General features: G+C 39.4%; 1 protein-coding gene across 3 annotated transcripts in view; it reads left to right on the top strand.

Moving 5' to 3' along the window:
- Positions 1 to 513: 513 nt before the first annotated feature.
- The window catches only part of GPAM (glycerol-3-phosphate acyltransferase, mitochondrial), a 49,041-nt gene continuing 35,135 nt past the window's right edge, over positions 514 to 14,419 (top strand). Inside the window, exons 1-2 of one of the 3 annotated variants that reach the window (XM_069020020.1) lie at positions 514 to 531; positions 6,378 to 6,448. The gene's annotated coding sequence lies outside the window, so the exon portion shown is untranslated. Of the gene's footprint in view, positions 532 to 1,939; positions 2,255 to 6,377; positions 6,449 to 14,419 lie in introns of those variants that run through there. The other 2 variants (XM_069020019.1, XM_069020015.1) reach the window with 2 other exon arrangements.

The following is a 14,419-nucleotide window of genomic DNA, read 5'->3' as shown; positions in this document are numbered from 1 at the left end:
CACTAATTAGGTCCAAGGTCTCTTTTGGAAGTTAATGAGTTTCTAAATAACTAACGAGCAGCTGATAGGGAGTGGAAGAATAGCCTCTGCATCCTGCTTTTAACTCTGCCCTAAAATGAGAGATACCTTTAGGAGATATACAGTGTTCTGTGGTCAAAAGTCTTCTATAGGAAATAGCTGCTTCTCAAGTGAAAATCCTTTCCTTACACAATGCAAGGGAAAATTTAAATATATTTTTAGTCTCCTGAGATTTGGAATGATCTACATGAGTATTTTTTGAGCCTTACTGCAGTGCTCAGAATAGGACTTGAGTGATTTTAGCTGTTCTGGTCTCTCTGACCCTGCCTTTGGCTATGCTTCCGGAAGTGTCTGACATTAACTGGTCTTGTTTGCACTTCTCCCCCATCCTTGTGTGCCTGATAGCTTTTGCCATCTTCCTGACCTTGCTGGGTAAACATTGCACTAACACAGCTTTTGCATAGTATTCATTTGATTTTGAAAAACACTGAAAGGCAAAAGAAATGCAACAAGGTAAGTGAATGAGAAAAAAGAAGTAAGATGGGAGGCCAAGTGAGCACCAAGCAGTGGGGGGATCTGCTCTTAAGGCAGACCAGGGAGGGGTGTGCAGGCACTTCTTCAGTGTGTGCAGGCCTCTGTAGATGTATTATCCTGAGCTGAGCCAGAGGTGCAGCCTGCTGTGTGCGTGTTGAGCTGTGGGTGTGAAACACCCTTAGCTAAGCACCCACCTGCAGATACAGGAATCAGTCATGCACAGACAGTGGGGATTTACTCACTCGAGTTCTCAGCTTAGAAGGGTTCTTCCTGAACCGCTTGCATGGCAGATCTGACTTCATCAATTTGTTCCCCCACAAGAGTCTTTGCTACTCATGTCTTAATATGTATTTATTAACATGCATGAGTTAAGTAGAATATTCTTTTATCTGCTCTAAGATTCCCTTTTATGTTCACCACCTTACCACTTGGTGGATCTGCATCAGGAAAGACCAGTGTGTTTCTTTCCAGTTTGAAATACTTGTCATACCTGTGGTGACTCTTTTCTGAGTCACAGCTTTTCTAATCACCATAGAAGTAACATTAATATAGCAACAAGTAATTAAAAACACCTGGAATCTATTTGGCTCACGCTACAATTGAGTATGATTCCACAGCTGTAATTAACTAGGCAGTGTTCGGAAGTGCGTTGCATCCACCTCCTGCCTCCCCTGTGCTAAATTTCTACTCCCTGTGTTGTTCTTACAAAGAATAATGAAAAGCAAGGCTCAGAAAAGACACATTTCTTGATTGAATGCCATGGAGGCCAGGAATCCTCCTGTGCTGTGCTGGAATGTCTTGTGCTGTTCTTGTTGAAACAACCCACGGTGGTTGCTTAAGTCTTATGATCTTAATACTGAGGGCATTCAGCCTTTCCAAAACAAATCTCCTGCCGCCTTCTTTTTGGAAAAAATTAATTCTCTCCCACCTGTAAAACAGGTAGCTGTTAATTCACCTAAAGGTTATAATCTGCTTTTATGTGATGACTGTTGTTTTTTCGTAGATGTAATGGCCTAAAGATAGGACTTTACTTATTCCATGCTCATCCTTCTCTGGGAACTCCTTTTGGTTAAATATCTTTGGCTCAGGACCCTGGTTAGTGGACAATACACCTCACAGCCAACACCTATATAAACTGGTTGTCTGAACAGGATGTAGCTGTCGGTATGGGCAGAATTTTATGAACTTCTATATCATTCTCTTTAAATTAGCATATGAAAGGGAATTGCCAATGAATCATGTGCTATTTGCAGATTAGTCCTATCCAAAACCTGGTGCCAAGGAAACTGATTTATTCTCTGTTATTACTTTGCTATTCATTGCATTGTGCAATACCTCAATTGCAAACATAAATACATTGTGTAGTCCATGGATAGGAACAAATCCTGTTATGTTCAAGTACGTACATGCTAGGTGCTAGCCCTGGCACAGGGAATCACGTGAATTGTGCAGTTTTTTTGGATTTTTCATATTCTGTAACTAGTCCTTTGATGTTTTTATTTTTTTAATTTGGCTGCTTCATATTTGATCCTAACTTTGAAGAAATGGCTTGAACAAAGTATTTTGGACTTTGTTCTGAAACTCATGGTTCTCACTGAGGTCTCTTGGGTATTTTTGACCTCTGGGTGTCTTTGACAGTTGCAGAAACTTTTGTGAGGACATAATTTCCACTTGACTTTCCCACCAAGATTCTTCAGCTAAGGTATGTTTGTTTGTTTGTGTTGCTTTTTTTATTGGTTAAATTTTAGAAGACAGAAAGGCTCTGTGGTATTATGTAGAACACACTCCTGCTTTTTACATCTCCTTGTGTTCAGACTGGAAGTACTTGGGGAACTCTGGGGTAATACAAAGCCCCTTTCCAGACCTGTGTGTCCAGTTCAGTAAGGAATGCTTTGTGCCATGGTTTCTGTAAAACAACTTTCTGATCCAATTGGAGACTGCTCATAATCCACTCCCACTGCTGGTTCCATCAGTCCTCGGTTGGTGCTGGTGGGATCAGTCATTTAGCAGCAGATTCTGCCAGCTGTGCCCTTGCACTGACAGTAATCTTTGGCTTCATGTTAACTTAAGGACAGTGAAGACATCATTCCATGCAACCCTCCTTTTCCCTACAGTCTCTAGCAGCTTCTTTCATTTGTACTGTCACACTCTGGGATGTATTTAAGCAGTGCTGCGGTGACAGAGAACAGGCCCTGGGCACAAGCCAGCTGTGTGATCACAGACATGGAATATCACCCTGTGCATTTGGCTGCCCTTCAGCCTCTGCCTTATATTTTTAGCTTTCAGTGTCCTTACTGGGAGAATTGTCTCTTCTTACAGTATTTGTAGCACACTGGGTGGATTAGCAGTTCTGTTCTCTCCTCCTCTGGTCTCTAGTAAAAAGCAAATATTCAAAAATTATTCCTTAATTTTGATTAACGAAGAATTGTATTTCCTAACACTACATGACAAAGCATCCTCGTTTAAAGGAATTTGTTTGAACTGGCATCCAAGCTTGGATGTCTCTGTCACATAGCAGGTGCTTCAGATCACTAATCTCCTGCAGTCCAAGCTGGTATTCATTCCTGTCCTCTGTCAGATCCTTTTGCTTGGCATAGTAGAACATACCATGCACCCCACAAATTGTGCTGGTGAGTATATTTAATTGTACATCAGCAGATTACCTATAATTAGGTCCATCACAGCAAGATCCTTGGAGATCCTCGTGGGAGGATTAGTGTCTTCTCCAAGGACAGAAGCAACCCTGCAGGGAAGATGGACCAGCAAAGTTCTGCTGGAGGAGATTTGAGCTGGTTAAAGCCTTTGATGATCAATCTGAAGTTGCTTGTATTTCAAAATCCAGGCTTTGACTTCCATGAGCTGTAGCACTGGGTAACTACAAACATCTCAGGGTTTCCTATCAGTCCTGTGCATCTAGATAAACTCTTCACTGATTTGCTTTAACACTGGACTGTCAAGGTTGTCTGCTGGGATGGGGTTTGGCATGACTAGAAGTCAATGGTTTGTCTATATTTGGAATAGTCAACTTAAACAAATTTTATATTCAGTGCAGAGAAACTGGGTCCTTCAGAGCCTGTTATGAGCAATGCATCTGGATGCTTGAGGCATCTACTCTGGGATCAGGAGGACTGTGCCCTAGAAATGAATGTTTCTTTCTAGTGTGAGAGACAGATATAAATATCAAGGCTTAGCTGGGTGAAGCTCACCCAGTGCGATGGTCCTTCAGTCCAGTTCATCTTTTCCTTAGCCTCTCAGTAATCTCGCAGTATTAGCAGGACTCAGCAGGACTTAGGACAATTTTTCTAGGTTGTAGGAGGCCCAGACAAAGCAGATGGAAGAGCAAGGTGTGGCAAATCTTATAGAACTTGTTTGTCCCTGTAAGTCTACCCCAGTTTTGTGCTAATAATGCTTTTAAAAAAACCTCCAAATTTTCACCCCTTCTGACTGTACTAGAGCACCAGCTGTTACCTTGAAGACCTTGTAAGTCTCACAGATGCCCAGGGAGGCAGAATCACAGCTCCTCTCAGGCTAGAGCTGGAGCTACAATCATGGTCACAACATATGCCATATTGCCCCAGATGGTTAACTCTAGATTAAGAACCCACAATGGTTTTCTGTGTTGCTATTTCAGACTTTCCCACCTGATTAGCATCAAGTCTGTTCTCACTCATCTGAATATCTACTAGATACATCAGCAACTGGATTTTCCTAGGTATTAGTATATAATAATCTACTTTCTTATAGTGATACATTTAAGAAGACTAAATAATGAATCTTCTGATTTGGAGTGAGCTGTGTCTATCTTTCCATCTTGTCTTTTATTGCCATTGCATCTTCAATCTTATTCTTTCCAATATCCAGGGGTTGAACCGGAAATTTCGAAGGTGTGTTGTGAACACTTAGACATGCTGATGTAAAAATGTGAGAACTCCTCACAGCTCTCATTCTGCCCTGTTTCCTGTCCATGGAAAGTGCTGGTTCGAAGTATGGCACAGCAGCAGCCACCAGCTCATCCCAGTTGCTGTGGAGAGGTGTCTGCTGCAGTACATTGCTGTTACACTGGTGCTGAATGGCTGTAGGCTTTGTTACTCCCATTGCTGTACAGTTAAAGTGTGTATCTGTGTGATCCTGCCATTAGGACAACAGAAACCATACATGCATAATGAGCTGGAAGTGGATTTCCAGTCTTGCACCATGGCTCCTGTGAGTAATACATAGTCACAGGCCTCTTCAGCATCACTGAGATTCCCCTCCTGAGATGGAACCATTCAGCTCAACAAGTGTTTGAGAGTCAGGACTTTAATTTGTGTCAATATTATCTATTGGTGCTTTTCTGCCTCAAACTGGCAGAAAACTGCATGTCCGAAATTATTGGAAATATTGCCGTGTGTGTGTGCAATGCTGCCCATGTAAACAGAACAGAGAAAAGTTAGTCTGTGATCACAGATTTGTGCACAGATTTCAAAGAGAGAAAACTGAAAAGCTTTTCTATTCAGAAATATCACTGCAGAGGCCTGGGGAGATGCATTTAGATGCATGAACTTTATGTCAGACAAAATCTCTCGAGATGCATTGTACCAGGGCAGATGTTGTAGAACATATAACATTGACAGGAAGAGGAGAATGAAGACAGGAAGCTGCCTTTGGACTGCATCTCTCCTGAAACACACTGATATTGTTGATATTAAATTCTCACTATTAAACTGTGAACTCATCCTCTCTCTCCATAAGTGTTGCAGTATTTCTGAGCTGGCATCTTCATTTTTCAGCAAGTGATTGGGACAAAATTGCTCTTATTTTTAGATTAAATAAGAGATGATTAACAACAAAAATTCCCATAAAGAGTAACTTTATGTAATAATTCCATCCATTCTTTCATGCAAAAATATCCAACCAGCTCTAGTGCAAGATGCTATTAAAACCTGTTAAGAACATTTTAGATTTTGTTGGTTCCTACATCTGACTGCACCATATTAAGGTTAATGTATTAAATTAGTCTCAAAGCTTACATTGGTTACAGCTGAAATAGCCAAGATATTTCAGCATGAAGATATGAAAGATGAAGCCCATGGCCTTCTAAAGTCCTCTGAACGGGTGCATTGTGTGAAATGCTCTAGCACTGTTGCCATCAGTTCCAGTCCAACCCCTCTGATTTTTATTAACCTTGAACTGTCACCAGTAAAAGTTAAAATGTATTAAATACATGCTAAAAACGTCCTTCATGACACTGCTGCAATGGTGCTGCTGCAGAATGTGTCTTTGGCATTTGGAAATTCATGACATTTGTTCTTGTATGCTTTTGCCTTGGTACCTTTATTGGTTGCAGGTTTTCTGTCATGAGGATTTTGTCTAGGTAGCTGCAATATATCCTTTTGGCTTTAAAATCAAGAATAAAAAATAATTTGGCTTAGAAAGTAAAATTATTTTAAAAAATTATCATGAAGTCTGAAGCAAATTACTGCTGCCTAAGCTTATTGAGCATGAACATGTGTTGGCATCAGTAAAATCATTGAATTGGAGAATAGTTTGGGTTGGAAGGAACCTTTAGAGGTCATCTAGTCCAGCTCCCAAAAGATGGGCAATTCATTGTGCTAGAAAGATGGTACTGGATGAAAATTTTTTAGATGAAACTGTAAAACAAGGTGTTTTAATGGAAAAGATGTAAACATACAGACATTGCTTTTCATTGACAGGTGTTGTCCAAACCCATTATTAATTTTGGGCAATCCAGCCTTGCTTGTTTCTTGCAGTAAAGGCTGCAGAGGTGATGACATAGGTGTGTGTTAATCAAGTGTCAGTGGATCACATCTTTCTCTCTCTTGCAGGACTCAACATTCATCAATCTAAGAGCAGCTCCAAATAAGTTAATTATCCTACCCAACATCCCACCAGGGTGGTAAGTATTCTGGCATCTTACAGATAATTATAAAAATACTAAAAATTTCTGTCTGGGAATCATAAACAATTGCATAAAGGACGTTATTCCCCCACTTGTGGTAAAGCACATGTATAGAATTTATGCACTAATGTGTTACTCAGCCCACCAGCAACGGGTGCCTCTACAGGAGAAGCTACCAGGTGGCACCCAGTCATCAAACTCAACTTACATCACTCAGAGTAGACAGTAACATGCCTGGGTCCCATGCAGAAATGTCACTGCTGGCTTCAGTAAATTAACAAGATCATCCTCATGTACTTATGTTTTGGGGATAACTTCTTCATGCTTGTAAACAGGGAAGTTTTGCTTCCAAAGCAGTTTCAGGTACAATGCTGCCCCCATCACCACATGGACAATGGGGGAAATATAGTCTTACTCAGCACTCTATGATTGAAATGATTGACTGAAATAGACATTTAGAACCATTTAGGGAATATATTTACTTTGACAACCATAGCAAAAGAGCAGTTGTTGTGCACTGAAAGAAGTTGCTACAAGTCATTTCAGCCATTGGTTCATGTCCAATAAAACCTCCAAGATGGGACTTCTTGACTATTTAGCATGAATACTTGAGAAACACTTGGATGCTTTGGGAATGAGGTTAGGTGATGATTTATATGGGAATGGTCATTAAACATATTTTACCCATCAAGAACATGTGAAGCTTGTGCAATGATCTTCTTCCAACTTCTGACCCGGGATAACCCATGTAATCTGTCCACCCCATTTGAGTGTTGCAAGAACAGCTGTATGTCCTTATATATTCTGGCATCACAGCAATGGGAACCGTGTAAGTGCCTCAGCAAGACAGATAAAATAGCAGGGGCCAGAGATCATCTCTGGCACCTCTCCTGGGTACCTCCTCTCTACGTAGGAATCATTCTTTATCCGGGTAGATTCTATTTATGTCCTTTCTCATGACCACATATGTGGCAGGATTGGCAGGCCATGGAAATACTCTGGTTATTTTGCCATTGCTTTTGTATTAAAGAAAATACAATTAGAGGTGTCCATACAGTGCTCAGGATACTGGCAGGCTGTAAAATAAATGTTTCTCAGGTGTCTTAGAATGGAGCAATATGTGAAGCAGAGCAACTTAACTTCTTTCAGAATCACTGCCTGTTTTATAATTGTCTTATGTGTTCCTTTACTGCTGTTTTTCAATTGAGCACGAGAAATCCCTGATTAAAAATAAGTCTGTGGAACAATGTTTGCATGTACCTGTTAGTTAAAACAATACAATTAGGATGTTGTAGACAAAAGACAGATCTGGAATAACCAGTACAAAGGAACATTTAAAAAATTAAGATATGAAGGTCAGAAGATGATACATAAATGCTTCATCACATTTCCCAGATTTTTTCTGTACTCATAGATCCTTTAGTTTGTAAGTAGAGGTGTTAACTGAGCATACAGAGATAAAATAGCAGTTTGCCAATAGTAGGAAAGAAGCCGTCCTATATGGCAGTGCACTGGTTTCCAAACTGTAGGTGGTAGAAACCACTTTGGAAACATATTTAATTAAGGAAAGAATGATGTTCCTGTTCAACACAATTACAGTGTTTCCAATCATGGCTGAATTGGATGTAACTTGTAGCAATACTTGAGGAAAACACCTTGATCAAGAAAAGAATGCTTTGGTGATTAATCCCATTGACATTACTGTGGCCTAAAAGGCTCTGACAAATGTAATGTAGTTTTAATTAGGGAATTAATACAAATAGATTCTGGTAAATTGAACTGTTGGCATGTAAACAAACTGGATTTTTTTTTTAACTGGGAATTTAAATGAGAGAAAAGATATGTTATCAGTATTTAAGTTATTTTCCTTTTTTTACTCCCAGAAAACAAAATTAGGCCCTAACCTGGATAAAACATGTAAAGCACATACTTTTTAAAGCCACAATTTGACCTCATTCTCCATGAAGTCTGTTTTCTTTCTGGGGCTCCCTCTCCCCCATTTTTATGCTCTCATTCAATAACAGGACAGCTATTCCTCACAAGCAGTGGGATGTGACTGTCTGAGCACAGCTCCACAGACACTTCTTCTCATGGCTCTGCTACTCTGCACTGCTCCTGCCCCTCCCTCAGGTATTCCTCACACTCTTCCGCTGTCTCTAAAGCTGGACCCGTGTGATGGTTGATGAGGACTTCTTTTTCAGGTGGATCATTTCCTCTCTCTAGATCACTGCACACATCTCTGAGGAGGGATATATTTTGCCACTAGCATGTTTTAGCCAAAAAATCCCAAAGGAATGGAGTGTTTTCTTTCTGTTGAGAGGCGGGGAAAAAATGGAAAAGGTGAACCAGGAAGGGTCAGGTCTTCAGGTGACTCTTAAACCTGGTCTTTGGGCTTTGTTGAGTGGGCTGTTCAGTGACTGAATGTATTTATTTCAGTATTTCGAAGTGATTGTGTTTGGAGAGATGGAAGACTAAAACAGGATACTCCACAGGGCAAATAGACTGGTGGGTTAGAAGCAAAGCTGGATGGGTGGATTCTTATGAGGCTGTGAAAAAGGAAAACCCCAAACATCTTTCAGCATTCCTATCCTCCTTAATGCAGCTCAACTCTGCCTGCCTTAGTTATCTAGTATTACTATTTTATTGCTGTTTGAATATATTTGATTCAAAAACATCACCTCTATCCATTATGAACACATCAGTCAAGGAAGCAAGCAATGCCACAGACTGAAAAACCCCACCCATGTCTTATTTGAGGCCTGATGATGTTTTAAATACTTGAGTGTTTTCTGAAGATGTTATGTAGTTAAACTGTGATAAACTACTCATCTTTCAACTAGAATTTCTGACTACATAGTTATGTCTTGCCATCCCTGTGCATCTTGGCTGAGGAAAAAATTCTACTTTGTTATACCAGTGCAAATTTGGAGTCATCCCAATCTCTGCTGATGTAAAAGGGACCAGAGTCTTTCCCATACAATACTTTGTATAGCACTTCAACTTCTGCACTGTGAAGTACCTAAAGTGGGTCTTGGAATGCTCCTTTCATTAAAAATACAATATTTTATCAAGAAAATATTCTGAACATAGTACAAAGAAAACTGGATACCATTTCTTCCATTTAGAACAGATGTATGGATAGCCACAACTGCCTGACTTTAGGCATACCCTGCAACCTAAGTTAACCCCTGAGATAAAAGTATTTCCCGAATTAAGAGTTTCAATTAAAGGACACTAATAAACTTTGTGCACTGAAAAATGGAGTATGTTCTTCCCCTGTACTAAATTTGAGAAAGTTGCATCCTGAAGATATCATACTCATTATACTCAGACATCAAACTCTAAGTGTCTGAACAGTGAGTGAAAAATGGGATGACAGGAGGAGAGAGGCCCAAGTAAACTCAGTGCACAAAAGTATCTGTTTGCTAATGACTTGTTTGTTTTAGACCAAAAGTTTATTATTGCAGTCAGTAAAGATATGAGTTGAATTGCACACACATTTTCTGGCAGCATTGGTCAAAGTTTGTATTAACAGGTTTTGAAGGATAAAAAATTGACAATGAAAATCCCCTTTGTGGCAGACTATTAAGGCTACCAGCAACAGAACTATCGAGCATCCCAGGAAATGGATTTAACACAAAAAAATGTTTTCTGCAGGTAGGATTTGCTTTCTGGCACTGCTTTGATGATTACTCAAGATCCTGTCTGTGCCATGGATTTTCATCTGCCGGTGGTGTTTGCATTAAGTTGTGTAACTGCTTCTTAATGCCTGTTACGTAAGGATGCATAGATTGCAGCTCCGTGAGGTGTCCTGCACAAATCACCACTGATAGTGTAAGCGTGGTTTCAAAGGTTACTCTCGGTTGAAAAAATTTTACATTAATTAAGCCCTCCCTGCATAAATCAAGTGCTTGGTTAATAGAGAAGTGTGGAGTGTACGCTCACGTAGGGCTCAGAAGCTGGGTAGCTGTGGTTGTCCTGTAACAGAGTATTTAAGATTTGTAATATTTTTATCATACACCACTGGGATGCAGCTTTCCTGGTCAGGAGAGAGATTTGCCATTGGCTTTTGCCATGCTATGATTTTACCCCAAGGATTTGTTACACAAATAACATGTAGATAGAGAAGACATCAGAAGACATAGTCAATATTCAAAAGAGGGTTTTAAAATTTATTTTATATTAAGTTTACTGTTTTAGCTCTTTTTCTTGTATTTAATTTTAATTAGGCTAAGTCAAGATCTGTACTGAGGAAAAAGAGTCTAAAGACGGCCTGAATACAGCCTGAATAAGTTGCACTAAATGCAGCATTTAGCCTGAAATGGAAGAAAGTGAAGAGAATGGAGATGAGAAAAGGAATCTCAGTTTAGCAAAAATGACACAGTTTTTTAAATCTAAATCAGAAGGATTATAGACACAGTTGGAATTTAAAATAATTTTTTAGCTATAACATTACCTCCTTTTCTTTTCTACCATTAATTAAAACCTTTCTAAATGATTCATTTGAATTCCCATAGCAAACACAAGTTACATTTCAGGCACTTCTTCACTGGAGGGCTCCACCAGGATGTATTTTCTAGTATGGTTTTCTGAAAATGCACACCTTACTTTGTACAGAGCCTCTTCAAATTCCAAATATTAACTGACCACAGGGATATCACATATATCTATGGTCAGGAAACCTCTTACATAGAGTCCTCAGAGGAATAGAAAAAGCAGAGAAGCAAAGAGAGTGGATCACGCTACTGACCACAAAGTTGCAAAATTGCATGTGGACTCTTTGATTGTGCATGGTTCTGCTTCCAAATATTCTAATACAGACATGGATGACTTTTTCTCCATATCTGCCTTTTAATGAGATTTAACAACACCTAGATTAGAAAATAAATTACATTTCAAAATATATTTGCTCTCATTTTGAGGGCTGATCAGAAGCAGATAAGATATCTGTGCCAGTCCTTGAAGTATTAGTTAAAATATAGTAACCAAGTTATTTTTAGTAACAGGTATTGCTTGGGTAAACAAGCTATGAAATTTTGCTCTATGTTTCATCATACTGGGTAGGATTACTGATGGTACCTCCTGGCCCATACACACTAATGATCTACTAGAGGAGCTGAAGCTGAATGAGGAATGGCCAAAAATATCAGATGATGCCATGATGTAGGTTGAACATGGGGCTGATATTTGCAACATAGTTCTCTTGGAAGATTGTTCCAGAAATTACTTTTAAAGTGCACAGGAGCCTTCTCCAGTTTCCAATCTGGCTGCTGCTTTCCAAATATTTTTTATGCATTAACTGAATTAGCACTTTCTAAGCATATGTCATGTAAGAAATACTAAACATTATCTATCCACAAAAATGTGTCTGAGAAATGCCACAGGTGAAAATGCACAGAAAGTTCTTTTGTGAAAAAAGCTGGTGGGGAAACACAACTGAGCTTGATTGGGGAAGCTCAGTTTGACTCCGAGACACTGCAGTAGCTCAGGATGAGAAGATAACGTTTTGCAAGGAAGAGCCAGAGGTATGCATGCCCACTATATTCTGACCACTAAAGCAGACTTCTGAATGCAAATTCAAAGTGCACTGGTCTGCTCATTACTTTTTGTATTTCATAATATAAACATAACATTTATCATTTATCACTTACATTATACTTATACTTATTATTATTATATACAAACTGAAAGAGGGGAAACTTTGGCTAGATATAAGAAAAAATTCTTTACTGTGAGGGTGGTGAGATACTGGAACAGGTTGCTGAGGAAGGTTGTGGATGCCCCAATCCTGGAAGTGTTCAAGGCCAGGTTGGATAAGGCCTTGAGCAATTTGGTCTACTGGGAGGTGTCCCTGCCCATGGCAGGGGGGCTTGGGACTAGATGCTCTTTAAGGTTCCTTCTTAACCCTTAAGATTCTATGATAAAACCACACCAGTGTAGTCAATCCATAACATTAATTAAAAAGTTCAGTCACAAAATGCAGAGGTGGTTATCTGCAGTTTGCTAATGTTTTTCCTCAGAAGAAAAAAGACGCTGTGGCTTCAAGAGGCTCCTCATCTTGTCTTTCAACCTGAGTTAACACCCATTCTAGTTTACCTGAACCACTGTGATGCTTTCAGTAAATTATGTTGATAAACAGGTGCTCAAATTTGCTCAGTTGTTTTATGCTGGATGAAATGTTTTTTCTTTGTAACTTTGTGTCTCTGAAAGACAGGGCTTTTAAAGCCAAAATCTGATATAATCTTCTTTTGTAGCTCAAGCTAAGTCGATGATGTTCTAATCAAAGGCATCAATCACTTCTCTTCCTCAAAAGACCTGTCTCAAAACATCCCTGTCCTACAGCCTGGGGTACTTTGCTTCAGGGAATGTTTAGTCTTTATTTTGTAGGTAAAGGTAAAATAAACAAGAACCTTCCAGAAACCACTCTTGCTTTATTCATCCTATGGAAATAATGAAAGGGGAAAGTGTAGTAAGAATAAACAAGGCACGTATGACCCTTCATTATCCTAAATCTGAAAGAGCTGTGGGGTGACTTAGCCCACAAGCAGCTTTACGAATCCAGCCTGTCATGCTGTGATCCATGTGATTCTCCTGAAGCCATGGTTGGTCATGTGTGAAATACAAAGCTAGTAATATGTTCTGTTCTTTTATAAAGGGGAAAGACAGGGCCTGTAAAACCATCATCTTCTAGAAAGAGATTTTACCCTTTTCAAGGCTTCTGGAATTTGAGGTGAATATCCTGGAATAATTTAAGAGGCAATTTAAGAGTTTAGGCAATTCAAGAGTTTAGGGTATACAAATAAAAAGATTTCTGCTCTCATGAAGGTATAAGGTGCTTGGGAAAGTATTAGGTTATGCTTCAACAGTAAAAAAACCCCTATGTTAGATTTTATCATGATATGAGTTGAATATCTGTAATTTAGTAACTGAAAAATTTTGCTGGGTCAATTGGTACCGTTTTGGTCAAATGATCACCCACAGTTTTTGAGATCTAGCATTGCAGTACAGTGGTTGGCTGGATCTTAGGACTTCAATAAGGACATTTTTCTGCAGTTCCCAGATGTAAGAGACACATAAGTGGGAGTGGGAAAAATGCCCTTGTTTGGGAAACACACTGTGGGAAAATTGCTCAACATGACTTGAGTGTCAGAATTGGAATGTAACAACTGGTGTAGCCAGATTAGTGCAGAGAGAAGGCCAAGAGCAAAAAACTGCTTTTTTCGGGGTTCTCAGTTAATTTTGTCATGCTGAGACAAAATTTATAGTTTACTTTTTGTTCATTGTGTTCATAGATAAAATTTCAGTTACATAAAATTAATTATATATATCTATGGTAAACTAAAGCTGGAGACCTTCTATTTTTTAGTGACACTGACTTACAAAAAGGAAATATATCTAGACATCTATGGGGATATTTAGTTTCTTTGTGCTTTTTCCAAAACCAAAAATGAGCAAATCCATTTTGTTTGCTTGGATAAACTGGGGAGCAGGGCGTGTTCACCTTTGGAGGTGTCTCTCTGTTCATTTATATAAGAGATAATCACATAAGGGATTGGAAAATATTGAGAGTGTAAAGCCTTCATTGGAATATATGGCAGTCTGCATCAGGACCATTGCATCAGAGCAGAACAGATGCACAGACACTTTCCTAACTCTCCCAAGGTGTTTCAAAAGATGGCTCCAAAATTCTGAGAAAATTTCCCAACCAACAGGTCTTGTGTCTTTCACATCAAAGGCATTAAGACTCTTCCAACGTCCCACCCAACACTGCCTTGATTATGGTCCCAAATTCCTGAAAATGAGGGCAGGGGTGGGATATCATGTGATTCAATACCTGGGTCACACAGTCTGTTGCAAAGCCTCTTGAGCACTGTTGTTGAAAGAGCTGTCTGTGATCCTGACTTCCAATATCTACAGTACTTTACAAGATGTGACAAGTCCACCTAAAGCCAACAACTTCACAACAGA

Source organism: Aphelocoma coerulescens, chromosome 6 (assembly GCF_041296385.1).
Source record: "Aphelocoma coerulescens isolate FSJ_1873_10779 chromosome 6, UR_Acoe_1.0, whole genome shotgun sequence".
Classification (NCBI taxonomy): domain Eukaryota; kingdom Metazoa; phylum Chordata; class Aves; order Passeriformes; family Corvidae; genus Aphelocoma; species Aphelocoma coerulescens.
Note: the sequence above shows the minus strand (reverse complement) of the source record. Positions and strands in the feature narration are given on the sequence as shown.